Source organism: Dipodomys merriami, unplaced genomic scaffold, assembly GCF_024711535.1.
Source record: "Dipodomys merriami isolate MVZ:Mamm:240054 unplaced genomic scaffold, mDipMer1.0.p SCAF_4, whole genome shotgun sequence".
In the NCBI taxonomy this organism is placed as follows: domain Eukaryota; kingdom Metazoa; phylum Chordata; class Mammalia; order Rodentia; family Heteromyidae; genus Dipodomys; species Dipodomys merriami.
In genome coordinates, this window is record NW_027205603.1 from 92,457,155 (window position 1) to 92,480,779 (window position 23,625).

The window sequence follows — 23,625 nt, forward strand, 5'->3', positions numbered from 1 at the left end:
CTCTTGTGTCCCCACACCGCCACCCAGGCCAGAAATAGCAAACAAACACCGGAGCTCAGCATTTATAGCCCGAAGCTGTAAGAAGATAGATGACTTAGGGAAGGCGACTATCCCTGAAGAGTCTCTCCGTGGAATCAAGGTCATCCGAAGCCTGGCCTCTGCCACCTACTGCAAGAGGAAGAATAATGGCTTTGCTCCTGGTTCACCTTCTGTATCTTGCCTCAGGGCCTCCCTGGGGTGAGGTCTGACCCTGAATAATGCCAGGAAGCGACTGCAGAAAATGAGACTTCCAAATAGAGCTCCAATGAAATGGGGGGGAGGGGGAAGACGGGGGGGGGGGGAAGGAGACCACTCTTGAAACAGCCTCGCAGCCAGCTTCTACCAGAAGGATGGCATTGGCTGCCCCCAGAGAGCCGCACAAACTCACTTGCCCCAGCGCGATTTCCAGTTGAATAAGATGGGGTGGCTGCAGAGCAATTGCCCCGCCAGCTCACGGCATTTATCTTGAGGTAATCACACAAGTTGGCCAACTCACAGAGGCACGCAGTACCTTCTCCGCATTGTATAAGACATCAAAGCTACCATCCACGTGTTCATTAACAACATTTTGATTAAATAAAGAAATGTATCGTCCAGCTATGAGACTGGGAACATTTTTTTTAAGTTTTTGATATATGACTTTTCTATGCTTTCCATCATTCCTCCAAATCTTTTACCTGCAGAGCTCTGGATGCCGTGGCCCCTCTGGCTTCTCCAGTTTCATAGAGCTCAGCCACACTGCCACCTTCCTGTCCCCATTCAGTGTCCTCACTACCTGCAGTGTGCTCCTTGACACGGATCATCTGCATAGAGCTTTAAGGAAAGGCACATGTGAGTAGATGCAGAAGGGAAATGGATTTAAAGGGGGAATGTATGGCCAGGGGTAGCTCAGTAGGAAAACCTAGCCTGCAGAAGCACTGGGTTCCATTCCCAGCACCACACAAAAAAGGTATTTTTTGTGGCTCTGTGTCGGTGGTTATATTTTTTAGCTCCACAGAAGCTTACTAAATTACTTTGTAAGAGTGTGACAGTTAATTTGAAGGTCTAGAGGAAATTATATATGCAACTTTTTGACAGATTTTAGTGTCTGGTGGAAGCAGATGCTTTTCTCACAAAATGTTTAAGGAAGAAAAACTTAGACAAGAAGAAGGAAATTTGGCAAGGCCATTACCATAGAAACCTCTCACCAGACACTAGTGGCTCATGCCTGTAGTCCTACTAACTCAGGAGGCTGAGATCTGGAAGGATTGTGGCTAGAAGTCAGACCAAGCAAAACATTAGCTAAACTCCATCTCCAAAATACCCAGCCAAAAGCAGGAATGGAGATGGGGCTCAACTAATAGTGCACTAGCCAAGCAAGCACGAGCCCCAGAGTGAAAAAAATCTCAATACCACCAAAAGGAAAAGATCTTTCTGTAACTAAATCTAAAATTCAGTTTGAATCAATTGATTCCAAAGACATAGGAGAAAGCAAGTTTTGCTGGAAGATGCAGTCATCTATTGGGGCTTTGTGACAGAAGACCAGAAGGCCAGAATCTGGTACAATAGAAACTTAGTTCTGGAAGTTCCTGGTAGGGTGGGAGCAGGGCCCTGTGTAGATAGTCACATTTTTGTGGCCTCATGTGGCAGAAAGAGGCCAGAAAGTTCTCTGGCTGCCTTTATAAAGGGGGCTAACAGCTTCATGGTCTACTCACCTCCCAAGGGACCAGCACCCACTACTGTCCTTCTGCCCCCTAACAAAATGGCTTTTATTCAAGAAAAGGGTTTCATCTAATTTTACACCTAATACCATCTCTCTGGCACCAACAAAATGGTTTTATGCAGCAAAAAGGGTTTCTTCTAATTTTAACTTCTGGTTGAAGAATCAGATGAGTAATTAAAAAATAGTTTTTCTCTATTTACAACAAAATCCTAGGAATAAAATCCTATTTATAGTAGAGAATATAGATTTCCTAGAAATCTCTATTATTTGTAGAAATAATTTTTCAAGAATGGTTCAGGACCGATGTTATAGATAACTGTAATCCCTCTGTACATTATCTTAACAATAAAATAAAAAAGAGACAAAAATGTTATAGAAAAGATATAGAGGGCTGGGAAGTGGCTCAGTGGTAGAGCGCTTGCCTTGCATGCCAGAGGCCCTGGGTTCGATTCCTCAGCACCACATAAGCAAAAAGAAAAAGCCGGAAGTGGCGCTGTGGCTCAAGTGGTAGAGCGCTAGCCTTGAGCTGAAGAGCTGAGGGACAGCGCCCAGGCCCAGAGTTCAGGCCCCATGACTGGACCCAAAAAAAAAAAAGATATAGAAAAAATTATTATAAGCATGCATATGACTGATCTCTTTTGATATGAGGTGAGTATAACATAAATATGTATACAATTCCAATCTAAATTCAAATAGATACAATTATTTTAACATTTGTATACTTTCATGAATTTATACATGTTCCAAGCAAAACCTGTTGAAACTAAGAATGAACAAGGTAAATTTCAGTGTATGGGAGTCTACAAAGTTGCAATTATATTTGTTGACTGTTTAAAGATCTAATGTACAGTACTGTGACCTCGCTGATATACTGGACACTGGAAATGTGCCAACAGGGTATTTAAAACAAGTTGCTTTGTAAGCAGATGGATATGTTAAATCACTTGAATTGTAACCATTTAGGATGTAGATCAAAATGCGTGTTGTACAGCTCAAATTTTAAAGACCAATAAGAGTAAAAAACATTTAAAGTCAACATACAAAAGTTGCATGTCTAGATATTAACAAATTACCTAGAAAAAAATCAAGACAATCCATAAAAGCATCAAAAACTAAAGTACTACACTTAGAAATAAATTTAAACAAGGACTATAAATGATCTGTTCACCTAATATTATAAAACCCTGAAATAAAATCAAAATATAAATAAATGGAAACATTGGAGTGAGAAGTGATGAATGGATACCAAAAATAATAATAAATAATAAACATTCCATCGTACTGAATAGACTGGATAGTACTTCATTATTATTGAATACTACTTCATTATTATCATCTAATACAATGGAATGTCACATTCTAGATACATATATATATATATATGTATACATATATATACATGTTTACATACTTACATACAGGAATATCATGCAGCTTTTAAAAAGAAGGAAGTCCTACCATTCTCACCAATGCAAATGAACCTAAAGGGCATTGTATGTAGTGACAGGCAGCCCTCAGAAGAATAAATACTGTGTGTGGAATGCAAACCAAAACAAAGGTGGGATTCATACACACAGAGTGTAAGGGTAGTTACCTGGGCTGCAGGGTGGAGAAGATGAAGGAAGGCTATACTTCCCGTTACTCGGGATCAACAAATTCTGGATAAGACTCTAACATACAGTATGGCAATTCTAATACTGCGCTGTATGTCTGGAGACTGTTAAAGAGAGTCGGCATTTTGTTGTTGGATTTTGTAATTTTGTTTTTTGTTTTTTGGGGTATGGGTTTGCACACAAGACCTCCCAAACACTCCTACTTGAGCCATACATCCAGAACATTCTGATTTTTTTTTATAGGGTCTCTCCCTTTTTGCCTTGGGCTGGCCTTGGACCATAATCCTCACACTTTGTCTTCTACGTAGCTGGGATTATAAGCACTTGCCACCATGACTGGCTTGTTTGTTGAGAAGGAGCCCTGATAACTTTTTGCTCGCCATGCCTAGCCTGACAGATCTTAAATGCAACTCAGAAAGGGGACTATGGGAAGTGCTTTGCAGATCCATCTGGCAGCGGCCGCTCATCGCTCTTTTGGCCTGTGAGTACAACTCTCAGTTCACGTGGGTGAATTCAAAGCAACGTTTAGCTCTGTTGGCTCCATACTCATTTTTGAATTTTACTTTTGGATTCACTTACAATCGTTGTTATGTCTCACTAGTGACAGCAATGTCTACAGGTTTGTTGTTGCTCAGCACACGGATCCACAGTGGTTGGAGAATCTGCTTTGTGGGCCTGGGAGCTCAATTAGGAAGTAGACAATCTCTTTGCTATCTGGACTAGTGAGTTGCTGTGTCTCTGTGTTTGCCCTTGACTCATGACTAGAATCATAGCAGGGAACTGTCCGCTCCCCAGCTCGGGGTGTCTATATTCCTGTAATTCAGAAAGTGCTTCACATCCGATTATGTATGTGGGTTATATCTTCCCTGTCCAAATGGAATTTATAAATTAGATTACAATGCCACTTGAAGTAAATGAGCTCTCTCCTAGTTGGCTTATAGAGATAAATAAGCACTCGTAGGAATAGAATAACCCCAAAGAGTCCAGAAAATAAAGAAGTTGAAGTTTAATATTTAAATTTGCTCCATGAAAAAAAATCTTCCTAAAGAAACAATTCCAAGATAGTGAAAAGATAGCACACAAACTAGGAGAAAATAATACAAATGAATTCTATGCCGGAGAAGGAACATGTGTCGAGAGCACGTGAAGAACTTAGAACTCAGTCATAAAAGAGCCATTGTCATTAAAAGGAGGAAAGGATTCAGACATTTCTCCAAGCCATATGCTCACCTGGTCAATAAGCACAGGACAGATGGTCAGCCATTGGTCACTAGGGACCAGAAAATCATCATAATCACCACAAGACACCACTTTATACTTACCAGAGGATTTATGATCGCTGACAAAGATGCCCACAGAATGTGAAGACTCTGACATTTCCCTACATCGCTGGTGAGAATGCAAAGTGGCATGGCCATTTTGGAAAGTAATTTGAAGGATTAAAAATGCTGGTGGCTCATGCCTGTCATCCTAGCTACTCAGGAGTCTGAGATCTGAGGATCACGGTTCAAAGCCAGCCTGGGCAGGAGAGTCCATGAGACTCTTATCTCCAATTAACCACCAGAAAACCAGAAGTGGCTCTGTGGCTCAAGTGGTAGAGTGCTCACCTTGAGCTGAAGAGCTCAGGGCCAGCACCCAGGCCCAGAGTTCAAGTCACATGAACTACCAAAAAAAAGTATCTTTGTGGAACTTCCACACAAAATACACGCTTCGCGCCCCCCCCCACCATCCCTTGCTCCTCTCCCCTCCTCATGGTCCATCCCTCCCCCCTAAGTAGTGCTTTATGTAAGCTCCTGTGGTTTTGCTTGTATTTATAGATCTAGACTCTTCATACAAGAGAAAACATGCAATATTTGTCTTTGAATTTAGCTTATTTCACATAATATAAGGATCTTCAATTCCTATCCATTGTCTTGAAAATGATCGAATTTTATTCTTTATCATACTCCAATGTGTGTGTGCACACGTGTGTGTGTGTGCGTGTGACATTTTCTTTATTCATTCATCTGTTAATGGGCAGCTAGGCTGGTTCTATAATTGGTTACTGTTCATTGTGCTGCTACAAACATAGATGTGTGGGTGTCTGTCATAGACAGGCTTACATTCCTTTGGTTATATGCACAGAAGTAGAATACTTGGATCATAGGAAAGGTGTATTGTTAGTTCTTTGAGGAGCCTCATTCTCCATACTGATTTCCACAGCAGGTGCATTCATTTGCATTGCCAGGTCCAGGGTATTCCCGTCTCCCATCTTCACAGTCTGACCAGCACACATTTGCTGTTGTTTGTTTGTTTGTGATGATGACAGCCACTGTGACTGGGGTGAAGAGAATCTCACTACTTTGATTGGCATTTCTTTTTTTTTTTCTGTCAGTTGTGGAGCTTGAACTCTGGGTTTGGGCACTATCCCTGCACTCTTCAGCTCAAGGCAAGCACTCTACAACTTGAGCCACAGCACCACTTTGGGTTTTCTAGTGGTTTATTGGAGATAAGAGTCTCACACAGATGTTCCTGCCCAGGCTGGCTTTGAACTGTGATCCTCAGATCTCAGCCTCCTGAGGAGCTAGGATGACAGGCGTAAGCCACTGGCCCATGGCTGATTTGCATTTCTTTTGTGGCTAAGGGTGTTGAACATTTATGTTTGGGGGAGGTGTGCATGCGTGCGTGTGTGTGTGTGTGTGTGTGTGTGTGTGTGTGTGTGTGTGTGTGTGTGTGTGTATGCGGGCGACTGGGGATCTGCCTTTTCACTTAACTTCCTTGCTCACAGCTAATGTTCTATCACTTGAGCCATGAAGGCAATTTGTGGGCTGTTGACATTAAATGAAGTTAGTGAACACCCATCGGGCACCCAGATCATTCCTAGTTAAGTGGAACTGGGAAACGAGAGTTATCAAAGCATCACCTTCAGCTTGTGTGTTTGGCTGCTTTTTTCATGTGCTACAGAAATGCTGCATCATTGGTTCTCCTGAGAGCACATTCATGTTTGTCGTGTTAAGTCGTATGGGAATCCAGGTGCTTCTGTGAGGACTCGTGCCTGCTCTGGGTTCATGGATTCTGCTATCAGCTAAAACACTGGTTTCTGACAGACAGGTCTCTCTTACCCACCAGCCAGGGAGCTCCACTCCAGTGCGGGCTTCCGAGTGGTTCCTCTGACTACAGAGAGGGAGTATTTCAGCTTGGAGGGCAGGACAGACAGTATCTAGAGAAGGCCATGGAGATCCGGAGTGTGACAGAGTCAGGAAAAATGAGCTTCCCAAGGCTTAAATGTAAGAGACTAGAGGTTTATTATTTACATTTATTTTTTTCACTGAAAACTACTAGACCTGGGCTCGTGCTTACAATCCTGGCTACTCCAGAGGCTGAGATCTGAGGATCACAATTCAAAACCAAACCAGGCAAACAGACCTCTGGTTGACCAGGAAAAAGCTATAAATGGAGGCCTGGTTCAAGTGGTAGAGTACCAGCCTTGAGCAAAAAAACAGTTAAAGGAGAGCATGAGGCCCTGAGATCAAGCCCCAGTACTCTCCTACACACACACACACACACACACACACACACACACACACACACACACACACACCACCACCACCACCACCACCACCACCACCACCACCACCACCACCACCACCACCACCACCACCACAAAACCGCTACTTGAAATATGGGGGAAATGTTAATAATACTCTACCTGAGTAGTGAAGGTGCTAATGTTCACCTTCTGCTTGGTTTATGGAAGATTCTTGCCCATTAAATTGGCAATAAAAAGACAAGCATTTTCTCAGCTCTTCTTTGTCTTGGGACTGCATGGCGCTTATTGTAAGTCAACATCTAAAGCACTTCAGCCAGGCTCACCCTGTGCACTGCGTGCTTCTAGGTGTGTTGTCTTGCTTAGTTAGGGCTTCATCACACCAAACTTTCTCATCTACTCATGGACAGAGACAGCTCCTTACAAACACATCCACACTTACACAGTAAGGACATGTAGGTTCTTTTCTTCTTTAACAAATGAGCAATTTTATTCTCTTCATTTCTATTTGCTTATCTGCCTTAAACAAGTAATTTGTGTTCACTGTAAAATTACAAAAGAGATGGAATTTTCTAAGAAAATTTAAAATGCATATCTCTCAACGGCTGTAAGAAGCTGGCTGAGGGGCTGGACATGTGACTTCATGGTAGAGCGCTTGCCTAGCATGCATGAAGCCCTGGGTTTGATTCCTCAGCATTACATAAAGAGAAAACACTGGAAGCAGTGCTGCAGCTCAAGTGGTAGTGTGCTAGCTTTGAGCAAAATATAAGCTCAGGGACAGTGCCCAGGCCCTGAGTTCAAGGCCCAGGATGAGAGAGAGAGAGAGAGAGAGAGAGAGAGAGAGAGAGAGAGAGAGAGAGAGAGAGAGAGAGAGAGAGGCGGCAGCAGCAGCTGGCTGAATCCATTGTCTCTGCTAGGGACTAAGTGGATGGAGACAGGTATGGGATGAAATACTCTTGTGTGCCCTTTGAACTTTAATCCTTATTGTATAGTTTATTACTCAAAACTCTTGAATCAAAATGGGATTCCACCAATGCCGAGGATAACTCCCCCACCCACTCAGTGTTCTCTCAAATACCCCAGCATCCAGCCTGTGTCAGCCTGCCCACAGCCGCTGGGTAAGCATGCGGCCGGTCTGTGTGGCTTCTGTGTCTGCCCAGGTCCCATCCACGGCCTGGGCCTCAGAATGAGACCAACCTTGCTGTGGACTCAGACTTCACATCGCCAGTGGCAGAGCATCATGAAACGGGTGGGGGAGGGGGAGGGGAGGGCACCGCGGGCACTGCTCCATTTCTTCCTGTGTGAAGTGAAGTTAGCAAATGTGTTATCTCATTTAGATGAGATGATTGTTTGCAACATCTGCTGTCTGTCTGTGCACTGTGTTATCCTTAATGTCCTTAGCCCACGAGAAGGCACCCACTCCCATCCCTGAAGGTGTGACCATCCATCAGAGCTGCCTCCGGGTTTGGCTAGGTATCCGTGGGGTCCCTGAGCCAGGGCTCCTTGGCTTACCTGACTGAGGCAACCATGGTCCCAGTTCCAGTGGCTGGTTTAAGAAAAACTGGAAAGTGACTTAGCTGCCTTAGGTTTTTCTTAAGTTCCCCAATGTAGAGCTTGGTGACTGGGACCAGAGAAGTGATCCTGCTTCGGGGAGCACACAGAGGGGGGCAGGGAAAGCAAGAGTGGGGAGGAGAACAAGGCCTGAGCCAGAGGCTCCGCGGTGCTACATGTGCTGTGGAGAAGCCGGGCTCAGGCCCACTGTGAAGGGTGACATGACATGACGTGACTCGGTCGTACGGGGGTACAAGGGCTGGAACCTGTGCCCACGCGCTCCCATCCCCTTTGCTGCTCTGTGAGCCCCCCTCCCGCCCCCACACCCCCCCTCCCGCCCCGCCCCGTGCTTCACGCTTGCTCCTCCGCATAGCTGAAGAACCCTCTGTGGCTGGGGAAATGCAGAGTCCTCTTTCCTGAGACAGTTAATGTGTGTGGAGCTGTCCGGCACCGCAGTGCTGAAATCGAGTCAGGCAGCATCAGGAAGATTTGTCATCCAGCCCCACTTTGTGGAGCTCCCTGATACACATCATACACATCATATCCCTGATGGTTCTCCTAGGCCCTTCCCTTCCTGCCTAGCCCTCCTCTCTCCAGAAACCTTCTCCTATACCACAATTACTCTCACCACATTGCACCTTCTCTCCACTGCCTCCTTCGTGCTTCTCAGACACCTGACCCTCAGCTTCCTCACTGGTTAAAATAGTAGGAGGGCATTTTTATTATTTAAAGCATTGTGGAGATTATATATGTATATCTATATAGAGATACAGAGAGGGGGAGAGGAGAAGGTAGAATGAACGTTGATTAATAACCATTAATTCCCTGACACTTCCTTGATTCCTTAGCAGAATCATGATATCCATGATCAATGTGAATGCCACTTGAACTTGGGGCTCCCACCCCGGCCCTCCACAAGGCTTCTTGGCCCTGTTCCTACAAGAGAACACATGCTGTAGCAGCATGGAATGAGTTCTCTGGAAAAGGGGAGGTCAAAATAAGATGGTCTTCAGTTCTGGGAGAAGTGACCAAGTCAATTCCACAGGCAAGGCAATGAAAGTATATTCTGAGAATCTCAGATCTGAAACTGCGTATTCTAAAACGACCTATTACATAGACATATCTGATTTTACCTTCTCCTGATTCCCCACTGAGACTCTAAGAAAGTGAACTTTTTAAGCTCAAAATGCAGAAGATAAAAGTAGTGGAGAGCAACAGATTTCAGTAAGTAGAAAGCAGATGGGACAGAAGCACTTAGCCTCCCTAAGAGAGTCAAATGTTGAACAGGGAGTGGGAGAAGACAAGCTCCCACTGGGGGTGCTCCAGGAACCTCCACAGGATGCAGCAACTGATGGCACTTCTAGAGATGCCAAGAGACAGGGTAAGATAAAGAGCAGACTTCATTGGGAGCCATCTCAGCTGTTACCGCTCCAGAAGCCCACCCCCTCTTCACCCCATACCTCTGCCCCACTTCCTCTCCTCCACTCTGGGGAGCAGGGGAAGTGAATTCCCTGGGTGGGTGAGACAGAATCCTCGCCCAGAGGGCATCAGAACACATGAAAGAAGAAATATCACTGGAAATCCAGGACACACCATGGTTACGTGCAAACAAGAACAAGATGTCCCGGCACCTTTCCTTGTTTGTACTCAACCCCAGTCCTTCAGATCAGACGGGCATTGAGAAGAAGGAACCTGAGGGCACTTGGGTCCATGCCAGGATGCCTTCAGAGAAGGCTGTACTACATCAACCTTGTCAACGGTTCAGTCAACACGTCTCCATTACAGACCACATCAGCTTCATGTTTCTCCAGCCTTTCATATAAGCAAAGAAACAGATTCCCAGAAATAAGGGAAATATCAAACATAAAAACAGAAGAAAACGAACAAGCAGGAGAAAAACAGATAATAGAGCCCAAGCAGGACAAAATGTCAGAGCAATCATTAATATCCCCAGAGACACTGCACCCATGACATAAAATAGGATGCTATTTTTAGGGAGGAAAATACATTACAGAACAAAAAAGAGCATGTGGGATTTGAAAACAGATGCAAATGTGGAAAACTCAATAGAAATAAATTCAATAGAAGCTGAAAACTAATTTTGAGGAAACCCACAGGAAGTAGGAGAGAACAAAAAGTAGATAATAGATGAAGAAACCTGAGAACATTGAAATACCATCCTATCTGAATAATGAGGTCAAGAAAGGAAAGAACAAACAGGGAATCATCTACAAAGTTTTAAATGTTTCCCCATATATGAAGGACGTAACTTTCTAAACCCATGGCTGTCCTCTCCTACTCTCTATATAACAATGCATTTACCATCAAGAAATGGCAGAACAGATTCTCCACCTCTAGAGGAAAAATGAACCCAAGCTATACAGGACCACAATCAGAATGTCGGAATACTTCCCAACAGCAGTGCTAGAAAAAGAGAATTCTGAACCAGAACCTTCAATAACTTGAGGGAAAGTGATTTCAACGCAGAATTCCATTTCCACCCAAGGTATTGACCCAATAAGATGACAAGATTCAGATCTTTTCCAAAAGCTTGTCTCCCATGCAACGGTTTTGCTGAAAGCTCTTGGAGTATATACCCTGGCAAAAGGGAACAACAAAATGGTGAGACAAAGGACAAAATGGGAACCTGTACAACAGTGATACAAGACAATAGGTTGGAAATTATCTGAACAACTTGGTGGGGAGAGTTGGGGGAAAGAAAAGAGGGAGAAAAATGAGGGAGGGGGGAACAAGTTAGACAAGAAATGTACTTGCTACCTTACTTATGTAACTGTAACCCCTCCGTACATTACCTTGACACTACAATTAAAATTAAGCATACAAAGAGAGAGGATGGATGGAAGTAACAAACGATGACACATGTAAGAAACTCTACATGAGATCCAGCATGCCTACTGAGTACCACTGAAACGCAGAAGACTAAATCAGGGACAAGTACTGTAAGGCCCCACTGTGGCCCTAAAAGACCTACTACTGCTGCTATTATTAAGACCTGGAGCCCATTTTGTCTGAAAATGTGTTTATTCTAGCCTCAGTATGGTTCTTAGAAAGTAAAGGATTTACAACCTAGAATTGACTTTCCAAATTTTATGATAAAATGCAGAGCAGTACAGCTTTTACTTAAAATGTGTATAGATGTAATTAAGAAAATATTTGCTGACTCCTTTATCTTTCCCAAGGAAGCTACTGGCTGCATTTTTCATTCTCAAAGTACTTTTGTGAACAGCTTCATTACACAAGTTAACCTTTAAAAGATATTCTTTACTGTAAGATGGATCTTGGCCGTGTTTGCAGTCAAATCCTAAATAAGAAGGAAAGTTGAAGAAATTTAGACCTTACGATACTATATTTCTGCCAAAAGCAAACATGTGAGCTGTATTCTTCAGTGATTGCAAGGGAACATGAACAGATTGATTTCCTTAGAGACATTGAATGCCTTGAAGAAGTCAGATGCCCAAACTTTGGTGGACCTTTGTCTTTTACTAAAAACTACAACAGCCTACTTCTACTTTGCTTCTTTGGTCATTGAACTGAGGACCTAATGAAACCACCCACCATCATCTCTGACCTGGATTCTCTCCATACCCTTCTTCATTATTTAAGATGACTGAAACTTTGTGTCACACTGTCCCCCTCAGTCATTCAAGAAACACAGAGCTGTGGCTGTTGGGTGAGATGATGTCTGTAAAGCACCTGGCAGTGTCCAGCCTGTAGTGTCATAGCAATGTTTACTATACCAGCTGTTCACAGGTACATAGGCCAACCAAGAGAAAAACTCATTTTTCATAGAGAATGATCCTTCAAATGTCTATTTTTTTCTTTCAAGAGAAAATCAGGCTTTCTTCACTTGTTTTTGCTTACTTCAACAAACACTTGTTAAATTAGCAAGCACTATATGGCAGGTGCTCTGAGACTTAGCACAAAAGACATACATGACCGTAGATCACAGAGTGTACTGTCAGATCACAAAGTGTACTGTCAGATCACAGAGTGTACTGTCAGAGTGGGGAGGGGCACATGTCCTCCAATAATTATTTGAACATGTCTTCCTACAAACATTCACAAGTGCTGTGGAAGAGGAGTTCATGGCATTCTGAGCATGCAAGAGAAAGATCAGGATTGACACTAACGGTGTGGACGAGGAGAGGGCAAGGAAGCGCTCTCTGAGACCAAGAGAATAAGTAAGACTTGATCAGGCTCCAGGAGGTAGTATACCAAGCACACCAACAATCAAGGGCCAGGTCTGATTCAGAAGAAACCATGTCCTCAGAACCTGAAGGAAGAACCATACAGTACGCTGGAGGCTGTGGGGGTAGCTGAGCTAGGTCTCACCAGATCTTGGGATCCCTGGCAACGATTTCAGACATTGGCCTTTCCCTGCCCAAATCTATTCATGATTTTTCATTGATTTTTGGCAACAGTGTCCTGGTGGCGGCTGGAGTTGCCATGGATACAAGATGGTGGGGAGCAACGTTTCTTTCTCCCAGACACAGGTTCAGATTGGGTTCAAGGCAGTGACCATTTGTCTTCCTTGTAAGACTTGAGTCTGTAGTACCAAAGCAAACCCTGTACTGGAGGCCCCAGTTATTGCTTTGGTTCACTGAAGGAAGCAGAAATGACAAGATGTGAGCACTGAGTGGTTCCTGGAGCCCCTGCTTGGCACCCCTGGGTCTGTTTGTGCTGTCTGCCCCACTCCTAGAGAAGTCCTGGCTTGGAGTGAGCACTTGATCAGCTGTTTGCTGAGCTAGTAAGTGTAGGCACAGGCTTTACTCTCAGTAAAGTGAGGCTTGCCCAGGCCACAGGGAAAAATCCATGCAAAGGCAGTGTCACACAGCCTCAGTGCCCTGCCTGACAACCTTCATTAAACCCTAATTTGTGCCTGTCTGTCCCCAGGAAGGCTTCACAAGGAGGTGGCCTGCAGGTTAACCTTGTCATCAAGGCCATTAAAGATGCCTCGGGGAATGCAGACTCTCCAGTGGGAGGCACAAAGGAGAAGCTTGTCTTATTGTATGTTAATGATTATTAAATACACTGTAATTGTGCTGGCCCTGGGGGTACAATTTGCCCAAGTAATTACACTCCACAAGGCCCTGAGAGAGAACCTGGCAGGGAAAGTGGCCTTTCCAGATGATGGCTCCAAGAGGTAAGCTGATTAAGAGGAGGCCATGGGTCATGCTTGACCTCTGGGCCTCTGTCTCTGCATCCCAGCCCATCCCACCTCCTCTGGGGCATCTGGCTGCAACTCCAGTGATGACTCTGGGTATTCCCTAAGGTTGAATGTCTTCCATGGCAGCCACAGAGTGACTGGGGGGACCACCTGTCCCATCTTCCCGGATCTGAGGGCTCCCCTGGAATGTGGGACATTCAATGTGAAAACCAGGAAAACCCTAGGAAACCCATGGCATCATGCGCTTGTTTTTTCCCTTATTGGTCCAGTAGGACATGAACCCAGCCAAGACTGCAAGAACAAAGCCAAGGCTTTAAGACAGAGAAGAAATTCTACCTGTGGACACTCTGTCAGCCCAGGCCAAGGCTTCCAAGCTATGTATCTGGGGCCTGCTCTGCAGACAGCAGAGTGCAGATTGCCCTGCAATCATGGAAGCTAAACTCCTTGCAGTAACCCTCCTCACATCTGTCTCTGCTGGCGCTCTTCAGCAAGTAGGTAAAGAGCTGGAATTGATGAGGCCCAACCCCAAACCCTGCACAACTTCATTAAAAGCCACGTGCCTTGGCTAGTCTCCAACCTTCAGAGCTCATGGAGGAGAGAATATTAAGTCTGCCCAGGAAAAGGGACACTTTCTCTGTGCAGTCTACACATAGAATTCTCCCTCTCCCTTTGTTTTCTATGTAGGAGCATGTGGCACGTGCGTGCGTACATGCACTCACACACACACACACACACACACACACACACACACACACACACCTGCTACTGGAAGTCTCCCATGCAGTACCCGCATTCCCTCCCCTTTCTCTGAGGTCACATCCTGGACCACCCCCATCACGCTTCCTTCAGACCATGGTTGGTTCCCAGACTCTGCATCTGCTGGGGCCACTCCTCCCCTCCACCACCACCCTCTCCCTACATTAACCCCACTCCCTCCAGCAGTGGCCCCTTCCCTTCTCCGGGCACCTTCCATCTTGTGTGGCCTGTAGTGTGCTCTCCTCCCAATAAACTCTTTTCTGCCAGAACCATGTGGTGGCCTCCTTTCTGCTAAGCTTAGAGAGGAGAGAATCCCCACCACCACCACCACCATCAAATTCAGACGCTCCTGACCCTGACGCTCCCTCCCGTCATGTTGGCCTGGCCTCCTGCACCCCGTCAGGAGGGGAATGTATGAAAGGCAGAGCTCCCACTGGTCATTCATAAGTGGGAGCCACACAGGTGTGTGTCTGTGAGCACAGGTAAAGCTGAAGAGGCATTTGAGGGGAAAATAGAAGATTCCCTCCACAGTGTTGGATTGTGATCTGCAATCTGTATCATGGCATCGAAGTCCATCCAGGCTCATTAAAATAGATTCGCTCTTATTGCTGGCAGCAGAAAAGATTGGTGGATTAGGCCTCCAGGGCAACTTGATACCAGACTTAAACACTCCTGGGCCTTGTGAGATGTCCAAATGTGGGCTTTAACCTGCTTCTGACCAGCGTACCCAAGGTCCTACAACACAGCTGGTGGCAGACACAGCTCTTCCCTGCCAGTTTCTGCTGTAAAACAAGAGAGGGGGACACGGATGGTCCACTCCAGGACCATGCACATACCTAGCGCAAGCACTGGTGGCCCAGATGGTAGTGGATCAGAATGCCACCATCGGCCTGCCTGGGTAGCAGAAACCCCACCCTGTGCTGGTATAAGCTCTGTCAGTGTCCTGTCTCAGCTCACTGCTGTCTGTATCTGCTCCAATCGCCCATGCCAGATCTACATGTGAGAAAAAGTATTCTTTTCTGTCAAACCAGAGTGTGTTTGGTATTGCGTATTGATATTTCCTGGAATTGTTTACGTCCATTGTAACTGTTGTCTACTGCTTGCTACCAGTTAGCCATGTTGAAGAAGTTAAAATAATAAACTGTGTTGAAGAAGTTTAAAAAAAAAGTAAGCTTTTGATAGGAATTAAGGAATGCCCCTCTTCTTTCCAGCTTTGGTAATTAATTGTACTTAGACTGTGACCTTAACTCCTTGACACGGAGGGGAGACAGTTCATGGGATAAGAGAGCCGTGGAAACTACCCTGCACTGTGTGCTTTCCCACCTCTGGGTCAAGTTGGCAATGCACCCCTTTGTGCAAGAGCAAATGGCCTTGATAAAATCTCCTGTACTTCTTGTGTGTGGATTCATTTCTGACACCAGAGAGTCCTATTTTTCTAACATAGGGAAGCAACCCCAGGGTGGATGGGGCCTTATGTCCCTGCGTTGGTCCCTGGCCCTCATTACCCCCAGCTTTTACTGGGCTTCCTGGGAATGGTGTCAGCTTAGATGTAGGGTCTGGTAATCTAGGGTCTGATCACATCATTCCCAATGCACAGCTGCTTGGGTACATGACTACAGATTTTCCAAGAAAGCCTGGGAGAAATCTAACAGTAAAAACTATGGGGCCTGGCCTCCCTTTCATTCATAGGGTTCTGGGCCTCTAAAAGCACTGACATCCTAACTATTCTTGGAAGAAGGCATTGAAGTGCACAGGTACCTAAAAAACATACCAGGAGCTGCGCTCTATGGTAGACACACATCTACATAACCCTGGGTCCTGAGCATGTACAGACAGACAAACCCAGTAACCATCACAGTGTCTCAGAACAGGGTGTCATGTTCCTGTAGCATTCGTTTCAAATATCACTGTTATCTCAGCATGTGGGCTTGGGGGGGGAGATTTTCTTTAATATATTCTTGTTGTCTTTAAGCAGTTGTGCAAAGGAATTGCCATCCAACAGAGCAGTTTATGAACACAGTGCCTCTTGATCAATGTCACTCCTTTTAACATTCTTATCCATCCCTCCCAACCCTCTTTTCACTTTCTTAAATTTTTTGTTGTTGTTATTGGTCATATCATTGGTCGTGTCATGTCATGTTATTGGTCAAATCACGTGGCTTGAACTCAGGGCCTGGGCACTGCCCCTGAGCTCTTTTGTTCAAAGCTAGCACTCTACCACTGTGAGCCACAGCGCCACTTCTGATTTTCCAGTGGTTAATCAGAGATAAGAATTTCATGGAGTTTTCTGCCCAGGCTGGCTTTGAACCACAATTTTCCTATCTCAGCCTCCGGAGTAGCTAGGATTACAGGTGTGAACTACCAGTACCCAGCTACTTTTCTTAATTTTTAAGGTTATGAATTAAATTTTGTGCCATTTAACAAAGCAATATATATCATGCCTCTGGATCTGTGTCATCCTTTCTACATCTTCATATACCTGTCCCTACACCAACCTCTTCCCTTATTTTTTTCAGTTCTGTGGCATATGAAATGCATTCTGCATTCTACTCATTTCCACATTCATTCTTTTACCCTCTCTTCTTGCCCTCCCCCTTGCAAGTACCCATTTCCTGGTACTTACTTTGTTGGGCTTTGACCTAGTCTTTCTAAAGAATTATACTGGTTGAGTTCTCCATAGAGTCTATGATATACTTCAGTTAATTCATTTGTAGCCACTTGCGTACCACCCAGTGTGTCTACTTCTAGATTTACAGGTATCTGCTAGCTACCAAAAATTAGGGAAGCCATTCATTCTGTGTGTCTCTGGGGTCTCACTTATTTCACTTAATATAATTTTTTCCCAAGTCTTTGCATTTCTTTATGAATGGTTCAATATCATTTTCTGATGGATGAGTCAAATTCCATTGTATGTATACACACACACACACACACACACACACACACACACACACACACACATATCACATTTTCTTGATCCATTTGTCCATTGAGGGGCATCTGGGCTGATTCCATATCTTGGCTATGGTAAACAAAGCTGCAATGAACATGTTTGTGCTGGTAGCTTTAATGTGGCCTTGTTTGTGCTCTATTGGATAAATGCCCAGGAGTAGAATTGCTAGAGAATACTGCTTTCCTGCATGGTTGAACAAGTTTACATTCCCACCAACAGTGTAGTAGTGTTCTCTTTTGGCCATATGCCTGCCAGCATCTGCTATTGCTCATTTTCGTGATAACAGCCATTGTAACTGGGGTGAGGTAGAATCACAGTTGTTTTGATTTGAATTTCTTTTATGGCCAGCGATGTTGAACATTTCTTTATGTGTTTGTTGACCATATTTGCTTCTCCTTCTGAGAAGTCCTGTGGGGAGATGTTATAGTGATAATTCTTTAATGGAGCCCTGCTTTGTGTATCAATAATCAAAGTTGTGGCACAGCTATGCAGTGGCAGCACCATTGAAGCAGACCCAGTCCCCACCTTAGGAAGCTCAGGCTGACTCCATGACCCTCTCTGCCAGGCCAGCAGGTGTGCCTGAAGTAGCCAAGGACATGGATCGCCACACTGTCTGGTACTTGGGGCTTGGCAGTTCTAGGCTGGCTGACACCTGGGAAATTGCCCAGTGGAGTCAACAAGCTTTCCTTGCTCTTTGGGCCTCACCACCTGCCTGGAGTTGTACCCAACCCCCCGGCTGCACCATACACTCTCCTTCACACTCCTACAAGGCTGTGTCTGGCCTCAGATGACAGCCAAGGCCAGGTTTGTTGTTTTCTGCCTATCCCTAACTATACCTACAACTTGAAAAATCAGATCCACTTTTAATGCAAAGCCATGTTCTGATGTAGCTGAGAGATGGTGGGGACCAGAGGAGCAGGCGGGCTCTGCTCCTCTCATCTGGAGGGTCACTGTCCCTGCTCTAAGGAGCAAAAGCAGAGCCTTGGAAGCGAATGACACACTCAAAGGAATGGAAAGGGCTATACATGCCAGACAGCATACCATTAACCAATACCTGGTAGCAGTACCTCACTGCATGTGCTTACACCTCTGCTGTTATCCAGAGATGTGGACTAGTCATCAAAGTTGCGCAGATATTTATTGTGAACTTATAAGGTGCCGGACACCAACCACCTGAGGAGCCAGTGTCCCCAAGGACAAGGGTGAATCATGAATCCTTCAGGTTTTGCCAATACCAATGGCTCTCTCTTTCTTGTTCTCTCTCTCTCTCTCTCCCCCCCCCCTCTGGATCCTTCAGCTGTCAGCTCTAAGCTTAGCAGCCATTATTTTAAAAGCTTCGTGTCTGTAAAACAAAGGAAAGAAAATTCTGGAGGTTCTCGCATGGTGCTATAGCCAAGGACATGAAGTCCTGTCACTTTACCCATGGTTTATTTGCCAGAGTAAGTCATGTGACTGCACCTACACAGGAGACCAGGAAGTATCCCCTGGCCCGGCCTGGAGGGTGGAGGGCTGGGGAGCTGGGGCAGGTTAGAACACAACGTCACTAGTCTGTGTGGGAGGAATAGTGTGAGACAAATGAAATGGGTGATCTTAGGAGAGGGTTTTTTTTTCAGTCAGGTGTGTTAGTAACTTCTGGATGAAGGAAGCTCAAGAATTTCTTTGAGATAATTCATGAGGGAAGTGTTCCAATGAGGTGGGCATAGATCTGTGGGAACAGGACTTACAACACAGGGAGGAATGTGACCCTTTTTTCTTTTTATGCACATGTACCTTTCATCATGTAGTGTTTGGAGGTCATCTTACAGAGCTAGCGGTCCATGGAAGGCGCTTTAGAAAAGGCTGAGTTCTTGTAGCACTTAGAGGCTGGCATGAGGCCCAGCTCAACTCAAGCTAATATGTTTTCACTTGATGGCGTCCACCCAGCCCTCTCAAGATGAGGACACAGACACACTAACTAGTAGAGCTGGCTCATCCAGATGTTTGCAGACTCATCCCCATAAAATACCGAAGTTCCTGACATGGCTAATTCAGCTTTGGTGGTTTGGTTTGGTCTGGTCTGGCCTAGTCTGGTTTTGTGCTGTACTGAGACTTGAACTCAGGCCCTCACACTCTTGCTTGGGTTTTTCACTCAAGGCTGGTGCACTTTCAGCCACAGCTCTGCTGAGATGGCTAATTCAGAGGGGCCGCCCATGGAGAAGCCGCTCAGTTGAAAACATGCCCTCCAGCCTGGAGCACCCACGTTTGTCCATGGATAGACCCCACAGGAGCACATTACTACTGCAAGGGTCCTGGGGCCTCTTTATGTCCTTGGTGCCAGCCGGACTGGAGTATATATAATGCCTTTTCCCTTGGGGGTTCTCTTCAGGGAGCCCCCAGAGTGGCAGGGGTGTGATCTTCTGGTTTGTCAGACCTTCCCTAGCATACCCTGCAACCGTGGTGAGGTCTACATCTCAGTGACCCTGACTCGCAAGCACGGGAGGTCCTTTGGCAGCTGCACTGGAATTTCTGGGCAGGAGAGGGGACAAGGATTTGTGTCTCTTCCATGACCAGAGGACATGGGGGAAGCCTCATAGGAGGAAAGGAAGTAATGGAGTCAGATTCAAGAAATATGCTGCAAGTATGGCCGACAGGATTTCCTGCCGGGTAGAATGTGGAGTGGGAAAGAGAAGCGGCAGTGATCCCACGGGCTGAGCTAGGAAGCTGGAGCTGCCTCTTCCTGCATGCCGGGAGGAGGTCACCGCTGGGTGAGTGAGGCTCCTGATGGCCGTCAGAAGTCCAGGCGGCGACGTGGAAAAGGCTATCCGCTGTGGAAACTGGAGTCTCTATAGAAGGTGGATGGGTGGGGAAGCAAGCAAGCGGGAGGGAGGTGGGTGAGAGCGCGGGGTCCACCGCCATCCTTGGGCCGCTGCAAGGGGCCCGAGGGGACCAAGACCACCTGGGTCTTCACGGCCTGGTGTGGCTTCCCGCGACACTAAGGTGGAGAAAAGGGGCTTCATCTCTAAGTGGCGAATCATGCGGATGCTTTAGCCCTATTCCACAGGCTGTGTATATTTTCCTTAACCCAAAGCAGGCATCCTGGACACCCAAATATGAGCAGATTCTTTAGGGAGGCAGTGGGGTACAGGACCGTGCTCTCTCTCCCTGCTGTCACTGGGCAGAAGCGTTCCTCCAGTCTCCCACTGTGATCGCCGCTTTGCCCATGGAGGTGGGAGGGGGAGCTGGGTGGAGCAGTGCAGTATAAAGGAGATGGGGGCGGCATCACTTTGCCTGCCACACGCATGGCCTCTGGGAGCAAGGTGTAGGTCAAAGGCCCAGGGGGTGGACCACAGCAAGACTCCTTCCATGCCTGCATCATCTGGAGGGGAAGAATGATGTCACAGCTAAAAGTAGGAGTGCTGGCCCTGACAGCCTTCAAGTCCGGCTCTGTGGCTCCCTTTTACAGATGACCGTGCTATTGTCGGTCAGAACACTTGACCTCAGGGTGGAAGGAGGGTTGGGTGAGTTCACACGTGTCAGAGTGTAGAATGAGGATCTGCACATGGTAGCCCCCACACCAACTCTGGACCAGACTGGTATGTGCGGCCAGCAGAAGGCTTTCCATGATGCCATCCATGGAGAGACACATCAAGGGGAGAATGTTTCTGAGGTGCATGGAAGTTGAATTCTGAGTTCTGCACCTGAAGTGGTTTGCGGGCCCGGGGTGTGGGCTGTGGAGCCCGGTTATCGCTCCATCTCATGCACTGCACTCTTTGGATAGCTACAGGAAATTTTTGCTTAGGAAATCCCGCACCTGAGGTGGGGGAGGAAGGAGAAACACTTCTCTAGGAGCAACTTGTAATGGATTCATATAAATTGTTAAGAAAGAGCCGGTGGTTAAGGGGGTCAGTGTCGCTAGGATGAGCCCCAGGCCGGTGCCAGGGAAAGACACAGAGCTGAGAAGCCAGCAGGGACTCGGGGAACAAATCACACATCCTGCCAGATAGACAGGTCCAAGCCTTGTGCCCCTGGGGCTCCCAAACAGGACCTCGGTCTCTTCACTCCCATTCAGCTGAGAGTTGGGACAATCTGGAGACCAAGAAGCATCCTGCAGTGCGGCCCTTACACCCCAGAGGTGGTACAGGTGAATCCTGGCTGGAAATGCACGTTCCCAGGCCCTATCCCAAAGCCCCCTGAGGACAAGGCTCGACAAACCCCATCCCCTGAGCCCACCTGCTTCTCCGAGGCAAAGCCAGAATGCAGGCAGCTGCTGCAGGCTTGGGGGCATACTGGATTAGAGAGAGAACTCGGCACTTGCTGTGGCCTCTAATTTCCCTCCTATCTTCCACACATAGGCAGGATTAAAACAATAAATAAAAGGGAGCAAGATGATGTCTTTTTTTTTATTACGATCTCTTGTCTAGAAAAGGGAACAGAAGCCAGCAGAGCCTGTCTCTGCTTCGTTGAGGTCGGGTGTTCATTTGGATCTGATTCCAGGCCCTCTTCAAATTGTTATTCACCCACCCTATGGCTCCAGCCTCCAACTGTGTGAACGGGGTGTCCAGGAAGGATATTTTCATGTTTGAGGGTACCTTTTTAACTATAGAGTGAACTCCAGGCCCACGTCCCCACTTTCCCTGAGGGAAGACCAAGACATAGTTGCAGACGTGCCATAGAGATTTTAATGAAAAAAAAAAAACCTAGAAAAGTAAATGTAATATTTTCCAATGCTACAGTAAATGATTCTTGTCCCAATAAAGACTCATAAAATATATACAGGGTCACTTAATGCACTTGTTACAGAAGAAAGAAGCAATCCCTGGCATAAGGTATATATTATACACAAGCTGGATGTCTAGTGAGACATGTAAACATAGACACCGGGGTTTTTTTGGTTTTCTTTCCTCGGTTTTTTAGGTAAGCTAGTGGTCGCATTCTGCAAAGCTTCAGAATGGCATTCTAAGGCCATTTGTGAAGACGCCTTCTCTACAAGGCTGAGCGGCAGAGAGTGGAATAAGGACATGGTGGTGGTGGCGGCGGCAGCGGCAGCAGGCATCTCGGGATCTGGATCTGCGGTCACGTAGAAATCGCCAGTCTTGCCAGGTCCAGTATGGAATCCAACCAAAGGCAGGGCATCTCTGTGCCACGCCAATCAGGCCTGTCGTGCACACCCACCCCCCCCCAGGCTACCGCCAGGGGCTCAAGACAAGCCAGGCCACCCTCCAGGAATGGGGCCCTCGGGTCCCTACGACAATTCTTATCAAACTGCCCTGGCTTCCCTCCCCTGCCCCTCAGGATTATCCTGGCAGCCTCTGAGAGTTCTGCCACCAAAACCAACACACCCTTACACCCTACCGCGCGCCACCATCCAGCAACGCAAGAAATCACAAACAAGAAAACAACACAAGAATCCAGAGACCCAGAGATATCCAGTGAGCACACGCGCGTGGGCATGTGCGCACACACACACACACACACACACACACACACACACACACACACACACACCAAAGTATTACAGAAAGGTCCATAGCTCCCTGCCCCACCCCTCCCAGGTTGAAGCCCTGTGAATAGATACCCACCATTTGACAACTGTGAATTTGGCACTGATCAAACTTAATTTCTATGTGTGGGTCACAAATGACAGAGTTTTGGGGGGAGGGGTTCTTTCCTTGTTGGTGTTAAGAGGCACAAGGATACACATGTGGCTGGAGTTAACACTGTACAGCTAAGAAGGACTGTCAGCAATTTGTTGGCCTGCCAGGAAAAGGCTAGAAATTCCTCTTCCTTGTTAAACAATTCAGTAGTTTAAATCCTGCTCGTCATCTTCTTGGACGCCTGTGTCTCTTGTCTCCTATGTGTGTGTCATAGCAAACACTTTCATCAATGGGATCTCACTGGGTAGCCAACATCCCCATGGGAGTGTTCCCAGTGGTACCAAAACAGTTCCCTACCTCAGCACAGTGTCTGTTTGGTGACGATTTCTAAGAAGACAGAGGGTGGGCTGAGATGAACTCAGAAGGGCCTTCCCCAACCCAAAACAAAATTCTATTTGTGGGCTGAATAAGCAAAGGTATAATTAGCCCTTTTTAGGGGTGCGCTCTTCTCTGAGGAACCATCCAATTATAGAGAAATCTTATTAATTGTAGGTGCTGCCTCACTAGGTCCCCACTACCCACATCTTTAGCTTTCTGTCCCTCTTCTGAAGTGAAACAATCCCTGAGGCAGGTGGCAGTACCATCCCTGGGCCTGCGGCCCTGTCCTGAGCCCCTTGTGCGTCTTGGAGGCCTGTGGTCCTTTGGGCTACCAGCCTCTTGGGGC